At 35.6% G+C, this 20,964-nt stretch overlaps 1 protein-coding gene and 1 long non-coding RNA gene across 2 annotated transcripts in view; one reads left to right on the forward strand and one right to left on the reverse strand.

Annotated features, from left to right (window-relative positions):
• BNC2 (basonuclin 2) overlaps positions 1–20,964 on the forward strand; it is a 286,450-nt gene that overhangs the window by 972 nt on the left and 264,514 nt on the right. The gene's annotated exons all lie outside the window — the stretch shown is intronic.
• On the reverse strand, positions 5,812–20,864 carry LOC115276367. Its single transcript, XR_003901904.1, has 3 exons — positions 20,823–20,864; positions 15,626–15,731; positions 5,812–5,865 (listed from the first exon to the last, which is right to left on the reverse strand). It is a non-coding gene; the product is annotated as an uncharacterized LOC115276367 (long non-coding RNA).

Raw genomic sequence — 20,964 nt, forward strand, 5'->3', positions numbered from 1 at the left:
CGGCTCCCGCACACCCGCCCGTCCGCCCACCCGCCCCGCTGGCCGGCGCACTCACACTCGGGCGCAGCCGCGGCGTCCTCCCCAGAGCCGCTGCTCGGTCCGGGCCGCGCTGCCGGCGCTTGGGTGTGCTGGCTCTGCCCGGAAAGCCGACGTGTTAGTGCGAGGCCGGCAGCAACTGATAATTAATCACCGGAGTCGGCGGCTCGTACCATGCGCTTGGTGATACGCGCCCTGCACACCCGGCTCTTCTTGCACAATTGCTGGCTCTGCGCTCCGAGGGGGAGCGAGAGTGAGAGGAAGCGAAGGGAAACAACCCAGAAACTTTCATCTTGGACTGTGCTCAAGCGAGGGAGGGAAGTTCCCTGGTGCCTCCCTCCAAGACACGTCTTGCTTTTCAAAAGACTACACCAAACCTACACAATGCAAGAGTTAGCATGATAGTGTCATCCACACAGCACGAAACTACTACTGGCAAATACACTTGGATTTTAAATAGACGGTAGTTAACAAATTAGTACTCTTCCACTCATTTAAAAAAATATATATTGCAGTTGCTTTCTTTTTCTAACACCTGATTTGCTTGCAAGAGTTCATGAGAATTAAATACTTTATTGAGTTGATTAGATTTTTAGAGCATTGATAATGAAGGAAAGAAAACAATTTGGTAGGCTATAAACTACCAGAAGTTTAGAGGAACATCTGCAAAAGCCAGTGCTCAGAGCCAGGATTTTGTATCGTTTAGAGAACAGTTTTATCATGCCTTTCTAGATAGGATACATGCATTTGAATAAGGTGTATTTTGACATATCCTGTAGAGGGACCCTGATTACTGCTGATACGGTAAGCTGGGATTTAAATGCAATCAACATAAACCCAATAAGCAACTCTTTATGAGCCATTTCCCATTCTTCCAAGTTAAAAAGTTCATTTCCTCCCAGAGATACTGCTTGTCATTGTAGAGTGCCTTGAGAGGTGTGTTTCTATGGCACATCCCTGCCTGGGTGGCTCTCTCCTTAGTTGGAACAAACACTGTTTTCACTGACTTTAGGAAAAAGCAACTTGTGCCGCACTTTAAAAATTAGATGTCACATGTAGGGTTTTCCTTGTGGTAGGGGAGGTCAAGTGTGTATGTGTGTGTGTGGGTGCTGGGTGGGTGTGTGTGGTGTGAAGGGAAGCTAGATCTCCCTCTAGCTAGAAAAGAGTTAATAAAACCAGATAGAGATAATGATCAATTGATAAATGGCCATTGAACCACATAGATGGTGTTAGATTGCTTCTTTGGCACTAGCCCATTTCCAAGTAGATTTGAATCTAAGGAGACTTTAAGTCATAGAAAATATTTTAGATAAAAAACAAATAAAAGTAAATTATATAAATGATTGATCAGAATTAGGAAAATAATTTGAAATCACTGAGAGAAAGAAACTTGTACAGCTAAGTTATTATGATGTCTTTGATCCAGTTATTTGACTTTGTGGATACAGGTCTATTTTGTCTCTACCTGTGTGCATGTATATGTGTCTTAGCATCAGTTGACTATATGAAAAGAGTAGAAATATAGGGAGGTAATTTATGCATAATGAAAGCTATATAAAACTTTGTAATATTATACCATTTACTAAACAGAGTAGTAAAATAAAAGGAAAAACATAATTAAAAAGTGTGATTTAATTCTACGTGTGTGTGTGTGTGTGTGTGTGTGTGTGTATGTATTTTTATTTGTTGATTTCAATGTAGTTAGTGACTCCCCTCCCCCCCTTTTCTTTCCTGACGTGGTTACTAAATGTTTACCCTCCTGTTCGTTTTTGGAAAGCATGTAAAGAGTGTATGAGTTTACATATTTTTTTCTCCTTCAGGATAAAAACATTTTAGTTCAAGTAAATATTATGTAAACTTAAATTTAAACTATGTAGATCTAAAAATATATGTGCTGTATTCATGTTTAATATGTTTATTTTCTGTACCTGTAATTCATCAGCAATGATGATTTGGAGTGTGTGTGTGTGTTCGCGCGAGAGCGTGCGCTTGTGCATGCAGCAAAGACAGTTTTCTTGGAATGATATTTCTTGAAGCCAACAGTTTCAAGGAATACTGGTTTCAGTACACACCTTAAGCCACCTTTTGTTTTACTACAGGTAAAAGTTGTCCAGTGTAAGCAGGTATGCAGAATTCTGTATAAAGAGGTTTTTGTATATTGTGATTATTTTAATTTCTAAGAAAAAATTGATTTAACTCATGAATAAAATTGTTTGGACATACTCTTTTATTTCAAAGTTTTCTGTAGTAATATAAAAACTATAAGATTTACCTGATCATTTTAAATATTAGAAAAGACTGACTAGCAATTTTCAAAACTGAGCTACAGAAAATTAACTACCAATATTATTTAACTAGAGCAAAACTTGTAGTGGGAAATATTTCATGAATAAGAATACTGAAATTCAGTAATCTAGATTTTTGTCTTATACAGGTAAATTAGAAAGTAGGGCTATAAAATTCTTTGTCTTGTCTCTTTATTTGTTTCAAATAAAATGTAGATCCCTTCGTAAGACTTTGTATGAGCAAAGTTGGATCTGCTTATATGTAAATCTGTCAGTCTGTCTACTACTAAAAGACATCACAAGCTGAAGCCAATTTAGATTTGGTGGAATTAAGTATGTTTCCCTTAAGTTCAACATACGATAATTTTGCCACATTTTCCTGCCTTTCTGCATGTTTCCCATGTTTAAGTGTGACTTTTTCAAAAAGGATAATTTTTTTCCATACAAATATTTGATAATCTTAAAGGGCATGACTCTTGACTTTTGTAAAGGAAGTTCTTTTTTGCGTTACTTTGATCAGTGACAGGTCGAGAATGACCAGAAACCCTTTGCTCATCTTCTGTGCTAATCTCCTAGAATCTAGAATGTTATTTGCTCATTTTAACCTCGTTAAGGTTTGTTAAAAGCAGAAAATAAGGCCTGCTTTTAGAAGTTTTTTTCTTAATCAGGTTTTAAAAGGTGATTTTTCTATTTTTATAAATATTTTGTGCACTTGAGAGACTATCAAATAAAATTCTTTGTAGCTATTTCAAGGAATGCAATAGTCTAATATATTTTGAAATCTTTTCAGACATGAAACCGTAACAGGTAAATGGCTCCAGCCCATGTTTTACACATTATTAGAGGCATTTACCTTTTATTATTGGTGAGGTGTATTTAACCTGTTTCAAATAAAATGTAGATCCCTTAATAAGGTCTCTTTTCAGACACAAGTGAAATACTAAGTTAGAATTATAAATGACTCTGTGCATCATTATGTAGTAATTTAGGATTCACCCAATGATGTAACAAAATTAACAACATAATTTCATTGTGAAACTGTGTCTTATTAAAGAACAACTGTCTGACATGCTCTTACAGTTTCTTTATTTAACTTCATGCAAATATTATTAGTAGTGACATTTTTCTATTGTGCATTAGATTCTCTCATTAGCATGATGTGTTAGTTATCACCAGAGAAATCATTTCTTAGGTAGGTGAGGGGCAAACCAAGAAAGCTAAAAATTAAATCAACGATTTACATTAATACTAGAGTGTCTGCTCACAAGAGATATGACAGTAAAGCAAACTTTCTTTCTAATATAAAATCTAGCACATTTCAGAGAAATGATAAATAAAATATATTGTAGGAAATATATAATAACATTGCTGGAATTCATTTAAAAGCATGTTTGATATGAATTTTTCTCCCAGTAGTCTTTTAGTTCTTTCTATTCATATAGGCAAACACAGTTTCAGTTTGTTGAATCTGTATTTTAAAGTGGAAATGGTGGTTTTGTCTGACTTCCTACCTCCCCCCACCAAATAATTTAAATGTTTATTCACCAACAGTTTAAAAGGCACATTACACAGTCTCTCTTATAAGTCAGATGCCTAATTGTATATCGTGGTTTGATTCTTCTTTATTGTTTGTGCAATACATTTTTATTCTAAACTCTATCCGCTCATGTAGACATCGCTTTTAACATAGGATGTATATTCTTATTTAATCAGAGCCCTGAGTAAAGCAGTTGATAGTTAATGGTCTTTGAAAATGACTTTCATTGCCAGGCATCATCCATCCCTAGGTTTCTGCACTTTTCCCTCCCTTTTTACTCCCCTTCTTACAGTTGGTGTGTTTTGGTAATCACATCTTAAATTGACCAAACTTACGGTCTTGATGTGAAAATATTTATATTAGGAAGCATGTAATTTCAGCCTGTTGAATTACCAGGCTGCTACCTCCAATTTAGTTCCCTTCTCTAATTTCAGTGATCATATGCTTCATTTTCAAGTTTTAACTATAGACAAGTATTCAAATATAATTCTCAACATCCATTCTGATAATGTAACACTAAAATAGGAATATGTGCATAATTGTGAAAATAAAAATTGTAGCATAGACAGGTGCTTGTGTTTTGGCCTGTACTTTGTAAGTCTCTGTGTAACATGCAGACTTCAGTTAACATTCTATTTGTAATACAGTGGGAAGGTAATAGGGTCCTATATGTGGTGTTTTGTACATGTTAATGAAAACAAAGCATCCACACAATATTCTCAGATGTGTATATGGTATATGTGAAAAACCTGTACACCGATTTCAGTATTATTTTCAACACAGTGCACTTAGGGAATTTCAACATAGTAGGTGATCATTTTGAAATTGTTTTTCCCTTATGTCTGTCAACTGCAAACTGGTACTCTGTATTTGCTTAATTGTCAAGTCTTATGCATAAGGTGAGTCGAGTAACCACAGTTGAAAAATAAATCCCTAAAGGTGCAGATACCTTATCCATAATTGTATTTTTTATAATTATATTTATGAGTATATCTTAACATTCAGTGATAAATCCAATTATTCATGCGTGGCTTTATGGAAATATGATTAATGTAGTGACAGTACAGATTTGGGCTACTACAGCAGCACATCCTCCCTCTCCTGTGTCAGGGTTAAGAGCCGCGGCAAATCCTCCCTAACTAATTAGATGCTGAGTAAGGCATCTCTGAGAAGTTGGGGCAAAAGTGAATGGGTCACAGCCACAGCAGGATTGCAAGGACTCCAGTGATAGTGAAAGCATTCAAGTTTGCCGGGTCGTTGTGACACAGGGAGCTGATTCCAAAGGAACAGACTGTTACAGATAGTGAGCTGGCGTCATCTACTTCAATGAAAAACAAAAATCCTTTTGCTTCTTCCTGCCCACCTTATATACATTACACATGCTTAAAGTTATATTGGGCATCCACTTACAACAATCTGCAAGGGTTTTGAGAGGATTTTCCTTATGAACATGAATAGTTAATGACTCTGTACAGTCTAAGAGGTATTTTCTCAACTTGGGAGTCCTGATTAGAATATATATATCAAAAGGAATTTGAGAAGAAACTAGAATTTGCTTTAGCTTGTGCCCATAACGTGAATCCTACTGTTTTAATCTAAGAATTAACTTCTTTTTTCCCCCAAAGAGTGTTGTGGGGAACTTTGTGGTAGGGAGAACAGAGTAAATCATTAGATGACTTTTTCAGTAAGAAATTTTGTCTGGGACTCCCTGCTTGTTATTGTCCAAAGAATATAGAATATAATGGTTCCAAGATTTTCTTTCACATGAGATTTGGAGCCTGGTTTGTTTTGTACATAGAATGAATTCTTCACCATGTGAAAATCCTCTCATACCTTTGTACCTCTCATAGTATGTTTTTGCCGTTACATAACCACCCTTTTCTAGGCCTTGGTCAAAAGATTGGGGATTGTAAGAAATGATTGATCTCACCCCTGTCTGCCAAAGCTGATGCCATTTTTATTTCCCGAAAAGCAGCTGGCTTCCACATTTTGCTTGGTGATCTTCATCTAATGAAGGACAAGGGAGAGGGGGGAGAAAGGAAGTCAAAGACCCTTTCAAGGAACTTTGACATCTATTTTTGAGCTTTAGAGAAATAAAGGAAAAGAGGCATAATTCAAGAATAATAATTTTGTATTCTGACATACAAACAAAACATTGTGTAAAAGAGGGGACTTTCTCTTTTCAGGTAAACTAGTAAATAGGCAAGAAGAATAAATTGAAAAAACACTCTTGAGCAACTCAAGCTCTAAGAAAGTTTGCGAGATAACATCCCAAAATGATGCCCGGGACTGTGACATCCACGGTACCTACATCTCACTGAGCATGACCTGTACTGCTCTCTCTCACTCCCCCAGGTTTAAAAAGGAAAGTTTAGAGAATAGGAAAAAGTCTTGATTCATTTTTTAATTTCTGCGTTCCCCATAGGAAGCCTAGCAAATTTCATGGTGGAGCATTCAAACCCTAAGGTGAAAAAATATATGACTGGAGTTCATTTGGATGAGGGCAACGTGCAGTGTCATTCTCTTCAAACACTCTTTGTAGCCTTTCATGCCCCAGAGTCAGAGATGAGAAGGGAGGAAGTGCTGTATCATTTCTTCATTCACAGTCTTCCTTAATGGAAATGCTGGTGGAACAACAACGCATTACTCAAACTGGCTAGCTGAGAAATCAGATTCTCAGCTTATTAATCATCATTCCAATTAAAAAAAAAAGAATTGATCCTTTAACAACGAAATAATATCCTTTTGTTTTTCTTTAATTAAGCCCATCAGTTTTTTATTTCTCCCTATTAAGAAAATGAAAATAATCTTGAACAGTAGGAAGTTACTCATTGAAACACTGATTCTCTTGAGCATATCTGACATCTTATTTACTCAATATTTTTGGACTGCAGTGTTATTTTGCTACTGTCTTTAGGGTTTGTGTATTGTTGAAGGGGAAGGGTTGATTTAAGTCTCATTTCTATTTGGTTGGCAGCAATTTACTTAATGACCTAAATACATAGTTAATCTGTTCTTTCTTCCGATTTCCGTTTCCCATAGACCTAATTTCTTTCTCACTTCATTCTTTACTTTCCTCATCTCTCCTTTTATAAAGTTTTTCTTACTTTCCCTTAGTCTTTTTGTCCTAATAAAAGAATTGAAATGCACCTTAAATGTAACAGAAACTGAATATGGCCTTTTTGCCAATTTATCATTCCGGCAGAGGTATGGGAAAAGGGGTGCCACCCTCAGATGTGGTCCTCAGTGTGTGAGTGCTGACAGGAAGACTGTCCGAGTTTTGCTTCATAAGGGTTCTGTAAGTAAGGGCGTGATAAAAACGTGTAACCAGGGGCCCAGGCTTATCATTCAGAGGCGCTGAAAGGCAGCTCAGTTTGATCCTCTCCCTGTGCAAGAAAGTACTTAGCTGAAGAGATTTTGCTTTTCTATTTTTCTTCTTTTTTAAAAAAAAGTAGTTCTTGGATTTATCATTTTGTACAGTTAGACTTCTATCTGTAAAGAGAGCATTTCCTTAGAAGGAAGAAAGGTTTTCCTTCAGTAGGTGGAAGGTATGGTTCTTTGAGACAAACTGCAGTTAATATGAGTTAAAAAAAAACATTTAAAAAAGGAATTAAAATGATGGCAGGGCTCATATTAATGGATGACATTATGAAATTGCAATTAAAAAAAATCCAGTACACATAACACAATGAGGAGGATTCACTACTGTTTTGTTTTTAATAAATTTTAACTCATTGTCTTACATGGCAGAGAGATTGTTAAAATTGACAAGATTAAAAAATATCATTCTATATGGGAAAGACATAGCTTCTAGTCTTCTACCTGCTGTGCTTTTGTGGGATTGTCATGAATTTTTCAACTTTATTAAGGTGTTTTTAAGTGGCTATTTTTTCTCTAGACAGTTCTTCAGGACTCCTATTTGATGATCGGAGAACCTGAACGGAGGTGGGGGGGAGGGAGTTTGAAAAGAAAAATTTTAGGATAATGAATATTTTACATGCCAAAAATAATTACTTTCAGCTGGTTTAACATAACAAAACCAATACTAAAATGAGAATCTCTATTAGTATTTTAATAATGTTTTCTTTTTCTTCTCTAAATTTAAGCAAGAAAGATTTCATTGACTTAAATCATTAGGATGGCTATTTGGGGCACCTAATCAGGCATAGGTAAAGAAAGCTGCCCACGTCTGTGCCCTCTGCCACTGCTAGTGCGTAGTGGACACGACTGGGAGGCCACTTTAAAGATACGGGAGAAAAATTATACACTGAGCATATTCTTGAAAATACCCCTTGAGTGAGAATGCCCACATTCTCTTTGTTGACATCATGTCAAAACCTAACTTGAGTCAGCAAGGTTGTCTGCAGCCTTATCTAATATTGCTCTTCTTCTATTCTTTGTTTTTTAGTTATAAAGTTAGAGTACCAGAAAGAACCCAAGTCAAAGCCCTGCTCTAAGACTTACTATATTGCTATGGAACATATTAAAAATTCATATTGTTACATGACCGTGCATTTATATGTGGTGCATAGATACACAGAAAGTGTGCACCTGTCCATTGGTTGGTGGTGGAAGTTAAGTGGCTTATTTCTAGGTTTGTTGAGGCATTGTTAATGGCTGCCTCAGATGCAGTGAGGGTATGCATGGCTCACCCTCTTAGAAAGAATTCCCCATTTTAGGAATTTCATTGTAATGATTCCTTACATTCCATAACTTTTCTGTTCCTTTAGCATAGCTTTTTGTTGAAGCTTCATGTCATTCATTGGGAAATAGCTTTTGATTGATTCTTACTTTGCAAATTGCTATTTTCAATCAGTGACAAACTATAGTTGTCCTCATACAAGTTAAAACTAAGCTGGGATTGAGATACCAAGGTGAGAGCCGTTAGCCCCAACTTCAAGTATCACATCATTTTCCTTCCTAGCCACTTTTTTTTTTTTTTTAATGTTCTCTTGAGCAACTTCGGAACATAATCATGGGGCTGAATAAATCTTAAAATATGTTACCAATCCTATTATCTACTAGATAGAGCTCAATGTATGAAAGAATTTTTGACATTTATCGTAAATTAAGCAGGAAAGGGTAGAGTTAGAAGTCCAACATATGGGAGAGCTTGTTTCAGTAGCCAGCCTGGAAGCCTGAACCCTGGCTTCATACAGGTGAGATATGTTATGGGAATAAAAGCCTTATGCATTTAATGAACCCTGCCTGCCTGTCAGCTTGGTTTTTCATGCACCATTGTTGTTCAAATAAGAAAAAGAGAGTGTTCACAGCCTGTGGTGAGATTAGAGTAATGAAAATGAAGTGTTAATCTGTTGATAGCAAGCACATCTCATATCCTGCATCCTGGGCCACATTCATGCGTGCATAATATATTCCAGGTTTTCTCATGACCAGAGAAGCTTGGATGTTCATTATATTAAAAACACCCTTTTGGTAAAAGTGAGAAGTTGGTTATTTTAACTTGTGCAAATAGTTATTTTTAGTAATTTCTTAATAAACCAACCAGTCAAACCTACCTTCCTAGTGTTATGAGAAAACCACTGTTCTTTAGATGCCAAAATTCCTATACTTTTGGTCTCTTTTTAAAAAAAATTTTTTTAACAAATGCAGAATGCTGAAGTGAGCCTCAGTGTAAAAGTCTATTTCAAGATATCCTTTTCTAGACATCAGTGATTAATAGAAAGAAGGAAGGGGTTAAGTAAGCACAGTATCTTAATTCTCATAGACCATAGGTTAAATAATATTAAATACTTATTATCTCATATTCTATTTTTCATCTTAAAACAATAAAGTACAAACAAAAATAACAAAATTAGGAATCTTCTAGAACTACTTTATGTATTTACAGCTGCCATGATGTGATCCTGAGGAGACCAGTGTAAAGCTTTGGTCATCATGGGTGAGAGTTAACTGTGTTTTTTCATTAAATTTCCTTTTCTTTTTTTTAAGTGTTTATTTATTTTTGAGATATTGAGACAGAGCATGAGTGGAGAAGGGACAGAGAGAGGGGAGATACAGAATCCAAAGCAGGCTCCAGGCTCTGAGCTAGCAGCACAGAGCCTGATGTGGGATGTATGGCTTGAACTCAGGACTATGAGATCATGACCTGAGCTGAGGTCGGATGCTTAACCAACTGAGCCACCCAGGCACTCCCTAAAACTTTCTTTCTAAAATGTTATAGTTGATCAATCAACATGAATGTAATAAATTATACTTTACCTAGGATTTTTGTTTTAGTGTTAGTTTTTTGCCATTTTTTAGTATGTTTAGATTTTCTTATTATTTTATTAAGTAGTCTTTTTGCCCACCTTGGGGCTTAAACTCATGACCCTGAGATTGAAAGTCACATGTTCTAATCCACTGAGCCAGCCAGGTGCCCCTAATTTTTTCATTTTACAGTTGAGAGGTTTTAATTTTTTTGTAAAGCTGATTGTTTAATGAAGAAACAGTAAGTTTAGTCTTAGATCATATCAAGATGTTTCAAAGAAAATAATGTGAACATTTAAACACATGCTGTCCCATAGGATCATCTCTTTCAGAAGTACCCTAAGAGATGGTTTCAAAAGAGGTGTAAAAGGAGTGGGGAGCAGTTTATTAATAATTGAGTTCCAGATGTCTGCTTCTAATTACTAAAATTTCAAACATCATGGATATTAAGGAAAAATACTTCCTGTGAGGAATATATCATATTGTTGTTGAGGATATCAGGCTTAAGACTATACTTATGGAGCTCATATTTGTGGTATTTTCTCCTTTCCTATTTCAACTGGGAGTTAAGGAATGCAGTATGGCCATTACAGTTTTGTGAACTGTTACCTAAAGTTGTTCAAGTTGTTAAGAATCAAGAGATTTTGGGGATTAAGGTCTGATTGTGAAGTAGATTTGATATATATCCAAGGGTTACTTTTTTAAGGTGAAAATGGAAGAAAAATGCTTCTCACGTAGGAAGGGAACACCTAATCAAAAAATAATCTTTGAAGAATGTGGACTAATGGTAAAACATCATTTCAAAAACACTATACTAAACTTGATTTAAATTTTACTCTTTTTAATAAGTTGTAATATGACTGGTCATAGCCTATTTAGTACATTACTGTACAGTACATCAAAGACAGCCTGTTAAGATAGCTAGATGAAGTGAAAAGGTACTTTCTCTCCTTTGTTAAAATAGGGCACTTTTAATTTGTAAGGTCTACTAATAGGTAGAAATACTGTGTTGCAAAATAGGGACTTTTAATTTGTTAAAGTCCACTAATAGGTAGAAATACTGTGTTGCTGTGGTTGATTGGAAATAGTGAATTATAAAAGATTTTCTTTTTGTACTTCATTTTAGTTAAGAAAAAGAGCAAATAGGGGCACCTGGGTGGCTCAGTTGGTTAAGCACCTACTGGCTCAGGTCATGATCTCACAGTCTGTGGGTTTGAGCCCAGTCAAGCTCTGTGCTGACAGCTCAGAGCCAGGAGCCTGCTTCAGATTTTGTCTCCCTCTCTCTCTGCCCCTTCCCCGCTCACTGTCTGTCTCTTTCAAAATAAAATAAAGACATAAAAAAAGAACCTAGAAAAAGAGCAAATAGAAATGCATGGTGCCTTTGTCGTAAACATCTGCTTTTAGGTAGTAATCATTTTTAAAGAAATATGCCATGATTGTGAGAGTCATTTCAACCTGCAATAGTGTGTTTTTAGTTTAAATATATAAGTATCATATTGTGGCATAAATATGGTGCTGGAAAAGATATGTATTTGCTGTAATATAATATTTATGAATTCTGAATGTTGACTTTTAAAATTTACCTTGAAGATATATTCTATTTTCATATTAGGGTCATTTTTCACTTAAGTGAATGATCATTATAGAAAGGAAGTGCAGAAGTGTTAACACGTAAAGGAAAAATATAGGTGTGTAGATCTGGGCCATAGTTTGACATGGGCTGGAACACTGGTTGAAAACCAGTGTAAATCTTTGTCAAACCATTCACTAAGATGAGATCATCAATTCTGGATTTACTTTTTAAAGCATTTTAATTACAAAAATGACTTTGCATTTATGTTTTATTGAACAACTATATTTTGAAATTCTGCTATGTCGTTTAAGCCCATGAAATGTGTATTTTTAAATCTCTCTTCCTAGATACCCCTCTCTTTTTCTTCCACAAACTCTACAAACTGTCTTTGGAGTAGTGTGACATTTTAAAGACCAGGAGTTGCCTAAAAGGGCGTGTGGAGGTAAGGTAAATTAAACCAGTGGAGTGAGTCTGATGGGGTCTGTGGTGGACCAGAAAGCTCCTCAGCTCTAGCCAATTGTTACCAGGTGGGAATGCAGGTCTGGTGTTGTGAGATGATCCAACAACAACTTGTACCTCCCCTGCCCCCTCCTCTTCTCTTCTTAAATGAGAAGCCAGAAATCAAGATTTTTATGTGAAATCTCCTGATTTTTAAATCTTGGCAACCCTTTCAAATATTTTTTAAAGTGTGTGGTCCAAACAAAACTCATCTGCAGGCTATATTCAGCCTACCGACTGCCAGAGAGAAACCTCTGTTTTAGATAATATTTTAATGGATGAAGATAATAGTTTCATTGCATGTGATCATTTATCTTGGGAATTCCCCACTGGGATGAACCAAATTCTTCATTTTTTTCCTTCACAGTTGAATAAAGGTTTAGTAAATATGTTTCTGGTGCTGATAGTTTTTATGTATAGCTTTTCTCATTATGACCCACATATAAGGAAAAATGTGTGATCAAAACAAAAAAAATTGTCAAAGAATTTTAATAAAAGTAGAAAAAGTATGAATTTTAGAATTAAAAAGAAAGGGAGAATATAGCCTGCAGATTCTGAAAAGAATCCCATGATTTGTGTCAGTCATTAATGTAGATGAAAAGCTGAATTCCACTATAAAAAGCTTTTCATCTCACCTTTAAGCAGTGATTCTTGGCCCTGAATCTTTGTGGGATTGCTATAATTTACCAGGCAATTGATTATGATGTCATGAGGAGGAGATGGACCACAAGGGGAAAACTTCCCCATACTAATTTGGGCAAGACCAATATTTTATACAAGCTTCAGATAAATATCATTTATGTTGTATAAAATGAAGTTTTCCATGTCTATTTAAATTTTTTGAGGGGGCTCTTTAAAAGATCTAATATATTCATAATTTAAATTCTCCAGGCAAATCAGATATCAACATTTTCAAGAGAACAGGTAATTAATTGGTTTGAAATTCAAATTGAAGGTCATCCTCTTATTGATTTTCGTGAGAACAGGAAACAAGAACATCTTGTTAAAATGATCTGCAAGTGGGGCCTAGGTGTGCCTAGGTTCTGTCTAGGGCCTTGTTGAGCAGCATCACTGGACAGTATCAGACACCAATCAGAGGGAGTCATTCCTGATGTAAACATAATAAGCTGTTGGTTTGCTTCCAAAGCTGCAAAGAAGAGCTGAACTGGAGAAAAGACCAGTTTGTTTTATAATAAGTCAGGTATTTCAACTCAAGTGACTGGTGCAGCTTGTTACAAAGCATCTGTAAATGTGTCAGAATGACGTTGGTATGCTGTGTTCAAGTTCAGCATCAACACAGCTGTGACTTACCACTTTCAGAAACCTTTCAACTGGGAATTTGATAAAATATCTTTAATACAAGGGAAGAGGAGCATTGAAGTAAAGAGCATTGTGAAGAATAAAGGATAAAAATATACTCTTTTAGATGCTCTTAATTTTTATAAAATAACTTTTGTGCTTTCTGTCTGATAGTTTTTCCATTTATGAGTCTATGTTAAAGCAATTGTTTTTCTCTCTGCTCTGTTTATACTTTTTGAAAATGGTATAATGTGAAGGTAACATGAACTAAGTGGGTGGCGAACATTATGCCTTACTAAACTGAAATATTTTAATTTTAGCTGTGCTAAACAAGTTGGAAACTTAATGCAGCTTCTTCTTGTGGTTCAAAGTAAAATTCTTAAAAAAAAAAAAAAAAAGGAGCAAGCCTTCCATTCTAAATACCCTGAAGCTGTTAATTCAGTTATTTCCAGGTTGACATAGTTTTGTGTAGGCATGACAGTGGCACAACTATCTACATTAAGCCTTAACATTCCACAGAACCATTTCAAGTTTATTATGAGCTTCAAAGCCTGCTCATCCCTAAGAGAATATCAAGTTTAAGCATGTCACTTTGCCATAGTCACAGTTAACTTTCTTAAATCAAAAAATACCTTTCTTAAATCAAAATGGTTGATTTTCAACAGGTGATTCTCGAAATTTCTCAGTTCAGTACAGACTCATTTTTCTGACCCACTGTTGCTGCCCTCTTGAATCTTGTCCATCCATCCTGGTAGCAATGGTTGGAAATTACCCCCAAATAAAACAGGACTTACCACAATTTGCTTAAAGCGCAATATTCTTTTTCAGCTTTATTTCAGGAGTTTGTCATTGATCCCATTTTACCAATTTACAGTTGGATTTTCATTGCAGTATTTAAAAATGTAGCTGAGGAGGAAAACGATGCTGATGTTTTCCTAACAGCTGGGAATTTTACGCCAAGAAAGGCCTAGTGCTCTAGGAAAGAATATGGGACTGGCTGTTCAGCCTGATCCTCATGGTACACTGCTTCTCAGGGAAAGGAATTCCCCATTTTCTGAATGTGAAATGCCTACCCTTTAGGAGGCTCCTGGTCTTTGGTTCCTAACTCAGTTAATAAAGCATCCCTGTCTATACCTTGCATCTCAGAGATGGAACTTGACGGACTAGTCAGCATTGCAAAGGTCACCCTTAAGCTATTGGCAGAATACACTGCCCTTTGTAGCTCGGTGATAATAATGCTACTGTAGCAGTTAACTGGATACATTAGATTGAGCTACTTTTCCAGAATACCAAATATCTATTTATTTCATTTAAACACCTGATAGAATGCTCATTCACAAGCTGTCTCAAGTGTGTTTTCAAAAGGGATCTTAAATACCAATATCTTGAAATACCAGGGCTTTGGCCACTGGAGGGATAGATAACATGCAGAGCGTGTACCCATTGTATATTTTGCTTCAGTGAAAGTACTTCTAAATTTTACTTATTTTGTAGAGTTTTCTTATTGCCCAAAGTGAAAGATTTTTCTAACAAATTTTAAAGTCAAAGTTAGTCCAAAAAGAATCCTTTTGTTAATTTGTCTTCTGTTAGTATGTCAGTACTTAAAAGTTATGAACTTTTTTTTAAGAAAAAAATAAAGCTTCATTTCATGTTATTTTCCATAAATACAAAATGTGGAAATAACTTGAAACATACTGCAGAAGTGGGTTTCACCATATTTTTATGTATGTAAATTTAATTCACAATTTACTTAAATATAAAATTATATTCAGAATTATAGAGGAATGATTGAGAAATGATCACGCAACTTATTTGATAGCAGGGGAACTATACTTGAAATAGTTTACATTTTGCATACTTGCTTTGATTTTTTTTTTTCAGTGGCACCAGTATAGTCTTGATATAATTTCTGGTACACAGGTTGCATCTTTGCCTTATTTCTCATTTAAATAAAAATGAGTAGAGATTGAAGATGCTAAGGTGCTAGCGACTTTCACTAATGCATGTACTCTCCACCAGCTGCTTTTCCAAATGGATTATTTGCCACATACTCCTCCCTCCCCTCATCCCTCTTCCAGTTCTTTTTGGTCCTAATTAGATTGGCCAAGCAGTTTAGGTATTTACAGTTACTTCCTCTTTGGTTTCAAAACAGTAAATGAAGTTTTCAGAGAAATCCCTTTAATTTACCTTTTAGTATCTGAATAGAGCAGGTTCTGTCCTGCCTTCCTTTCATGCATTCATTCAGTTGTTTCTTCTTGAGCTGGATAAGCACATCTAAAGCAGAATGTATTCCCTGTCCAAAATAATAGAATGAAATCAGTGTTCAATTAATTTTTCTTGCAGTAATTCAACATTCAAGGTAATTAAATGATTTAAAATAGAATGGTTAGTCTAACTTCAGCCTCTGACCAGAATTTGGAAACAAAGTATAGTGACAGTTTTGTATTGTACGTTTGTTGAAAGGACTTTCTTTCAGAGGTATGTTGATCTTAGAATAATAATCATTTCATGCTATTCATTTTTTTTTCTAGTTGACCCATTCTCCAGACCTTTAAAAAAACGTTTTAAGTACATGTAAATTCCATTTTAATTAGGCCAGTGCAATCTAATACTGCAGCTAGCCAGAAATGGAAGAAACATGCTGGAAGTTAATACAACCCAAATCAACCATAGCCAGATAATTCCCCTGATCTTAGTAACAACCCTCTTCCCCACCTCCACAATTAAATGACCCTGTTGTTCTGGAGTTTCAATAAGACATTTAAGGTTCATTTAAAAAAATGATCATCCTTTACAGGATTCTTTGCTCTTGCATTTCTTTCTTTCTTTCCCTTGCCACACAGCTGTCACTGGTATAGGAGAAAGATTGGGGGGAGGGGAAGAGGAGGAAGCCCTGTTCAAATCGTGTCACGTAGCACTAATTCATCTGCTCTCATTAGAGGGAGCGAGGGACAGCAGTGATGGCCAAGAGCTGCACTCCACACATGACACACGAACAGTTTGGGGAATAGAAAATTGCTTTCTCAGGAAGCCCAGCCAATTAAGGACTTGACCATATTGAATGTCAAGTGTTAATTTAGGTTTTTCTTCATTTTCCCAGTAGTAATGCGGGTCCTGTGATGAGCAAATACATGTCAAGTAAAAGTTGATTGCATGAAGGACCCGGGTATTATATGTCACTGACAAGTCACAAATGTACTGAAGTCTTTTAACCCCTTAGGTGAGTGAGGTGGGGGAGGGGAAGAGGAGAATGGGATTAGTGGTACCAATAATGATAAGAATAGATAGTTTACTCAGTGATAGCTTAGATGGGACAGACAGCAATGGTAATTCATGCAAAAACCAGGGATAGGACAAATCCTACTCTGGGCATAGAGGCCCTTGAAATTCATACAGTATGATTCTTAACCATTGGAAACATACTACCTAGAATATATTCTGTCTTCTAAGATGTCATGGAAAGGAAAAGTAGTGTATCTCTATGATCTTGACCTAAGAAATTCCTTCCTAACAATCTCCTCTGAAAGAAACAAAACATTCATTAAATAATTATAATTAAGTAATTATACTATTTTGGACAATTTAACTCATTTGCTCAATGCAGGTATAAAAAATGGCTATTTATAATTTCAGTTTTTAATCTTTACATTCAGTTTTTAATCAAATACACATTTTTAAAAAATGGCTCTGTGTAATAGTATACCATACAGAAGATGCAGAACATAAGATTGAAAGAATGTTTGTCTTCTGTCATAAGTATCTCTGTTGGTGAATGTTTAGCCAATAGAAACTGATAGAAGGTCCATCATTGTTTTTCATTTCCTTTTGTGCCCAGTTATAGAAGGGAAGAGATTCAAGCTTCTGTGAGTGAGGTAACTTTACCTTTTTTTAAACTAAAGGTTGAATGTTGCCCATCAAGTATAACATCTAATTTCCATTCATCAGCATTTATTTACATATGAATGCCTCTAAAAAGAGAATGTCTGTTTCTGTTGCAGTTGTACAAATTGCAAATAAAAGTACTCTACAGTTTAAAATACTGCTGTGTGTAGTTTAAACAATCTTAAAGTGAAACTCAGAACAGTTACAATCCAATCATTTTTGTTCTTTATATGTAGAACCACTTTCCCCCTTCATATCTTTGAAGAAATGATTATAATTAATACACTTTTTTGAAATTTACTCTCCTCTGTTTATTCCCCAATTTTAAGACACTTGGCCTTTGTGTGTTGACTGTGCTTGCATCTTATAAACTTAAGTCTGATAATGCTTTAATTTTGGCAGCAAAAATGCCAACAGAATCTTTCTCCCTCAGGTTAGAAACACTCTAATGATGCCGTCATTATATTAAAAGTGAGCTAAATTTACATTATGGAACAATTAGGAAGCAATTCCAAGAATTTCATGTTTAATAAAATAGGTTTTTCTTATGAAAGTAACATCAGGGTAGGATGTAATATCAGTTAACATCTCCCCTCCTTGTCTCAAAGCTAACCAAATAGAATAAGCTTAGCGCTCCCTTCCCTTCCTATCTTGATAAGCTCTGTCTATGGAACTCTGGTGGCAAGGCAAGAGTAACTGCTTAATTACAATCCAATTGTTAGTAGCTTCTCTTCCGCTGGGTGTGCTGAGAGACTTGAGTAAGTTTCCGTAAAGTAAATTCTGATGATGGCAGCTCTGGTTGCTGATTCAAGTTATTCCTTCTCTTCTGTGTCACTTTTGACGGATGGTACCTAATGCAATCAACCACAGGCCAAGAAGGCCTTTTTTTTTTTTTTTTTTTTTAAGTTGTGTTAGTAACTGGACCAAGAATTCCCCTCCTCCCTTATCTATGCTTCAGATGCTCGCTCCTTACCTCCTCTCCCAGTACTCAGCCCAGATAGGAAAGTGAAGAGAGCTGCGGTATTACCCAGGACAGGCTTTCCCTAAACCTCCCTTTCCCAGTGGTGAAGCTGAAGCTGCCTCCCTTTGCGTGCGTTTTTGATAAATTTAAGAAGTCAAATCGCTGACACAGATAGATAATCCAAGTGTATAGGGTGAAGAGTTATAAATTAACACATTATTCCCTCTTAATGTGAAATACTTGAGAATGCATTTTCTCAGTCCCCTGACATCTACCCAGTGAGGGCTTGCATTGTACTTTTCAAGTGGCATTGATTTGTTAAAGCGCTGAATTAGCATCTCTGGCCAGCTGCTAGATCCACTGTGGTGTTGTGGGGCTCCTATTCCTCCACTCGCCCCCAGCCATCCCTTTTTTTTTTCTTCAGGCTCCCTCTTTTCTCTCACTTTCCCTGCATTTGTCCACTTTACTCCTCCCAGCTCAGTCCTACACTCTTTTTCTCTCACCCCCTTTATTCTTGTTACTTGCTTTTCTTGCAGTCGGATTTGATCCACACCATCTCCTTTTTCTTCATTCTCTCCTTGATCCACACATCTCCTTTTCTTTCTCATCCCTTGCCTCTGAGGTTTGCCTTAACTCCGGGTTAGTCTGTTAACTGCCTGGGTGTGGGGTAGTGGTAGTTGATGTAACCAATCCTGTGGCTCCAAGTGGACTCTTGTTATAAAGGAACATGTGTGTTTGTGCTCCTTGTCAGAGAAGTCAGTGAGAAAAATCTCACCTATTTTGCTTTCTAGGAATTAAAAGGTAGCTTACAAAACTTTTAAACTCGTATTTTTAAATGCCATTTCACACGGTAAGGTTTTCTTTTGGTTAAGAGAAAATGAAAATCACCAGTGGTTATCACAGATTTGAATATCTCAAAATGTACCCACCAAAATAAGTTAATATTCCTATAAAACTTGAGTTTTTGCAACATTTTGCATTTTAGTAAACTGACATGACTTTCTTTTCTAGCAATTCCATATTGATATTTTATATAAAATATTTTCATTGTGGTATTTGTTCCATGCTCTGGTTTCCACGTTATGATGCGTCACTGTACCATAGCAGTGAATACATCATAAAATTGGTTGACAATTTTTTGAGAAATAGAATGAGATTGATTATCGCTTTTTTGAGTGATGTATCTCAAAATTACAGAGATCTTCAGAGGAAGTGCATCACAATTGAGAGGATTTCACATGCTTCTTGCATGTTCACAGACTTTCACTCTTTTCTTTCCCTGGGTGTCCATCCTAGATACGTTGGGATCACTATATTGATTAATTTGATACAAGCAAAAAAAGTGTATCTGTCTGGATTTAAGTAGAAATTATCCATTATAGTTTTAATCTCATGTCTTGACTTAGTGCTGTCTTCAATTTTATTAGGTTTCCCAATAAAACATCAGAATTGATATATGAATATACATTGACAATAAGTCAGGTAACTTGAAGAAATCATGTCTTTATTGCAGTTTCAATATAGATTTAAATGAGTTTATTTCAGCATTTACATTTTGAAATGGAAATATTTAGTATAGGTTTTGATAATCTTTACTTCTTTGTTGGGTTGATCTCCTACCCTCTGTCCTCCAAGTCAAATATAACTCCCCTTTTTAAAAAATCAATTGCTGTCCTTCTGTCTAGAATTAGCATGGCTTGGTTAAGGTGAAGGGATTAGAATGACTTTTCAAGGCATGATAATGTCTATTTAAAGGAAAGAAAAAGAAAAAAATTCTTTTAACTAGGGCTTAAGACTAATTCCAACTACTAAGGAGACAAAAATTACTCTAAAGAAACAGCTTAGTTTTATTTTATATGTGTATGTTAACTTGCTTAGAGATGATCATTTTGTATTTTAGAGTATTCTCTTCCATGAAATAAGATGTTCTTCAATTCTTACTGAGAAGGACACCTGGCCTTACTCAAGGAGATTAAAGCTTGTACACCCTTCTGTGTTTTATAGGGATAATTCACAGCTCACCTGGCTGTATGTAGTTCAAGGTCAAGGGCAAGCAGGAGAGCTCTTTAGAACTGCCTGGGACTATTGCAGAGAGGAGGAATAATTAAGACAAAATAATAGGGCAAGGTTGAAAGTGAAAGTGCCCCAAATGAAAATATTTAATGATCAGAAAAGTTAAAAAAAAAATCTGGGAGGCATACTTTAATAGTGGAAGTGGAATAGTTGAGGGGGCAGAATTATGGTATCTGGTAACTTAACAAAATTAATAAGAATACCATTGGTTATTGGTCATAAAGGGCCAAATTGGCATCAGAGCAGAGTTAGAAATTAAAACATTTTTAAACTTTTAATATGATTTAAATTTTTTATCATCTATTTTTCTTTGATTTGTCAATTATGCTCCTTGGAAGACAGAAATCTCTCCACCAGTAATAAATCAATAAATCTAGAGTTTTTAAAAAAGTCTTATTTGTTACTTGCTTTATGATAGTACTTTAGCTACATGAAATGGTTAAATATGGGTGTTTTAGAATTCAATACCTTTGAGTTTTTCTTTAAAATTCTCAGGAGAAATCAGAATTATTTCTGTTTTTGTATTTTGTAAATCTAAATTAAATGTCACTTAAATGCGAAAGAACTGGCGGCTTTGATAAGTAGTCCCAAAAGCAAACCATTTTGTCAG

This window comes from Suricata suricatta, chromosome 13, assembly GCF_006229205.1.
Source record: "Suricata suricatta isolate VVHF042 chromosome 13, meerkat_22Aug2017_6uvM2_HiC, whole genome shotgun sequence".
NCBI lineage: Eukaryota > Metazoa > Chordata > Mammalia > Carnivora > Herpestidae > Suricata > Suricata suricatta.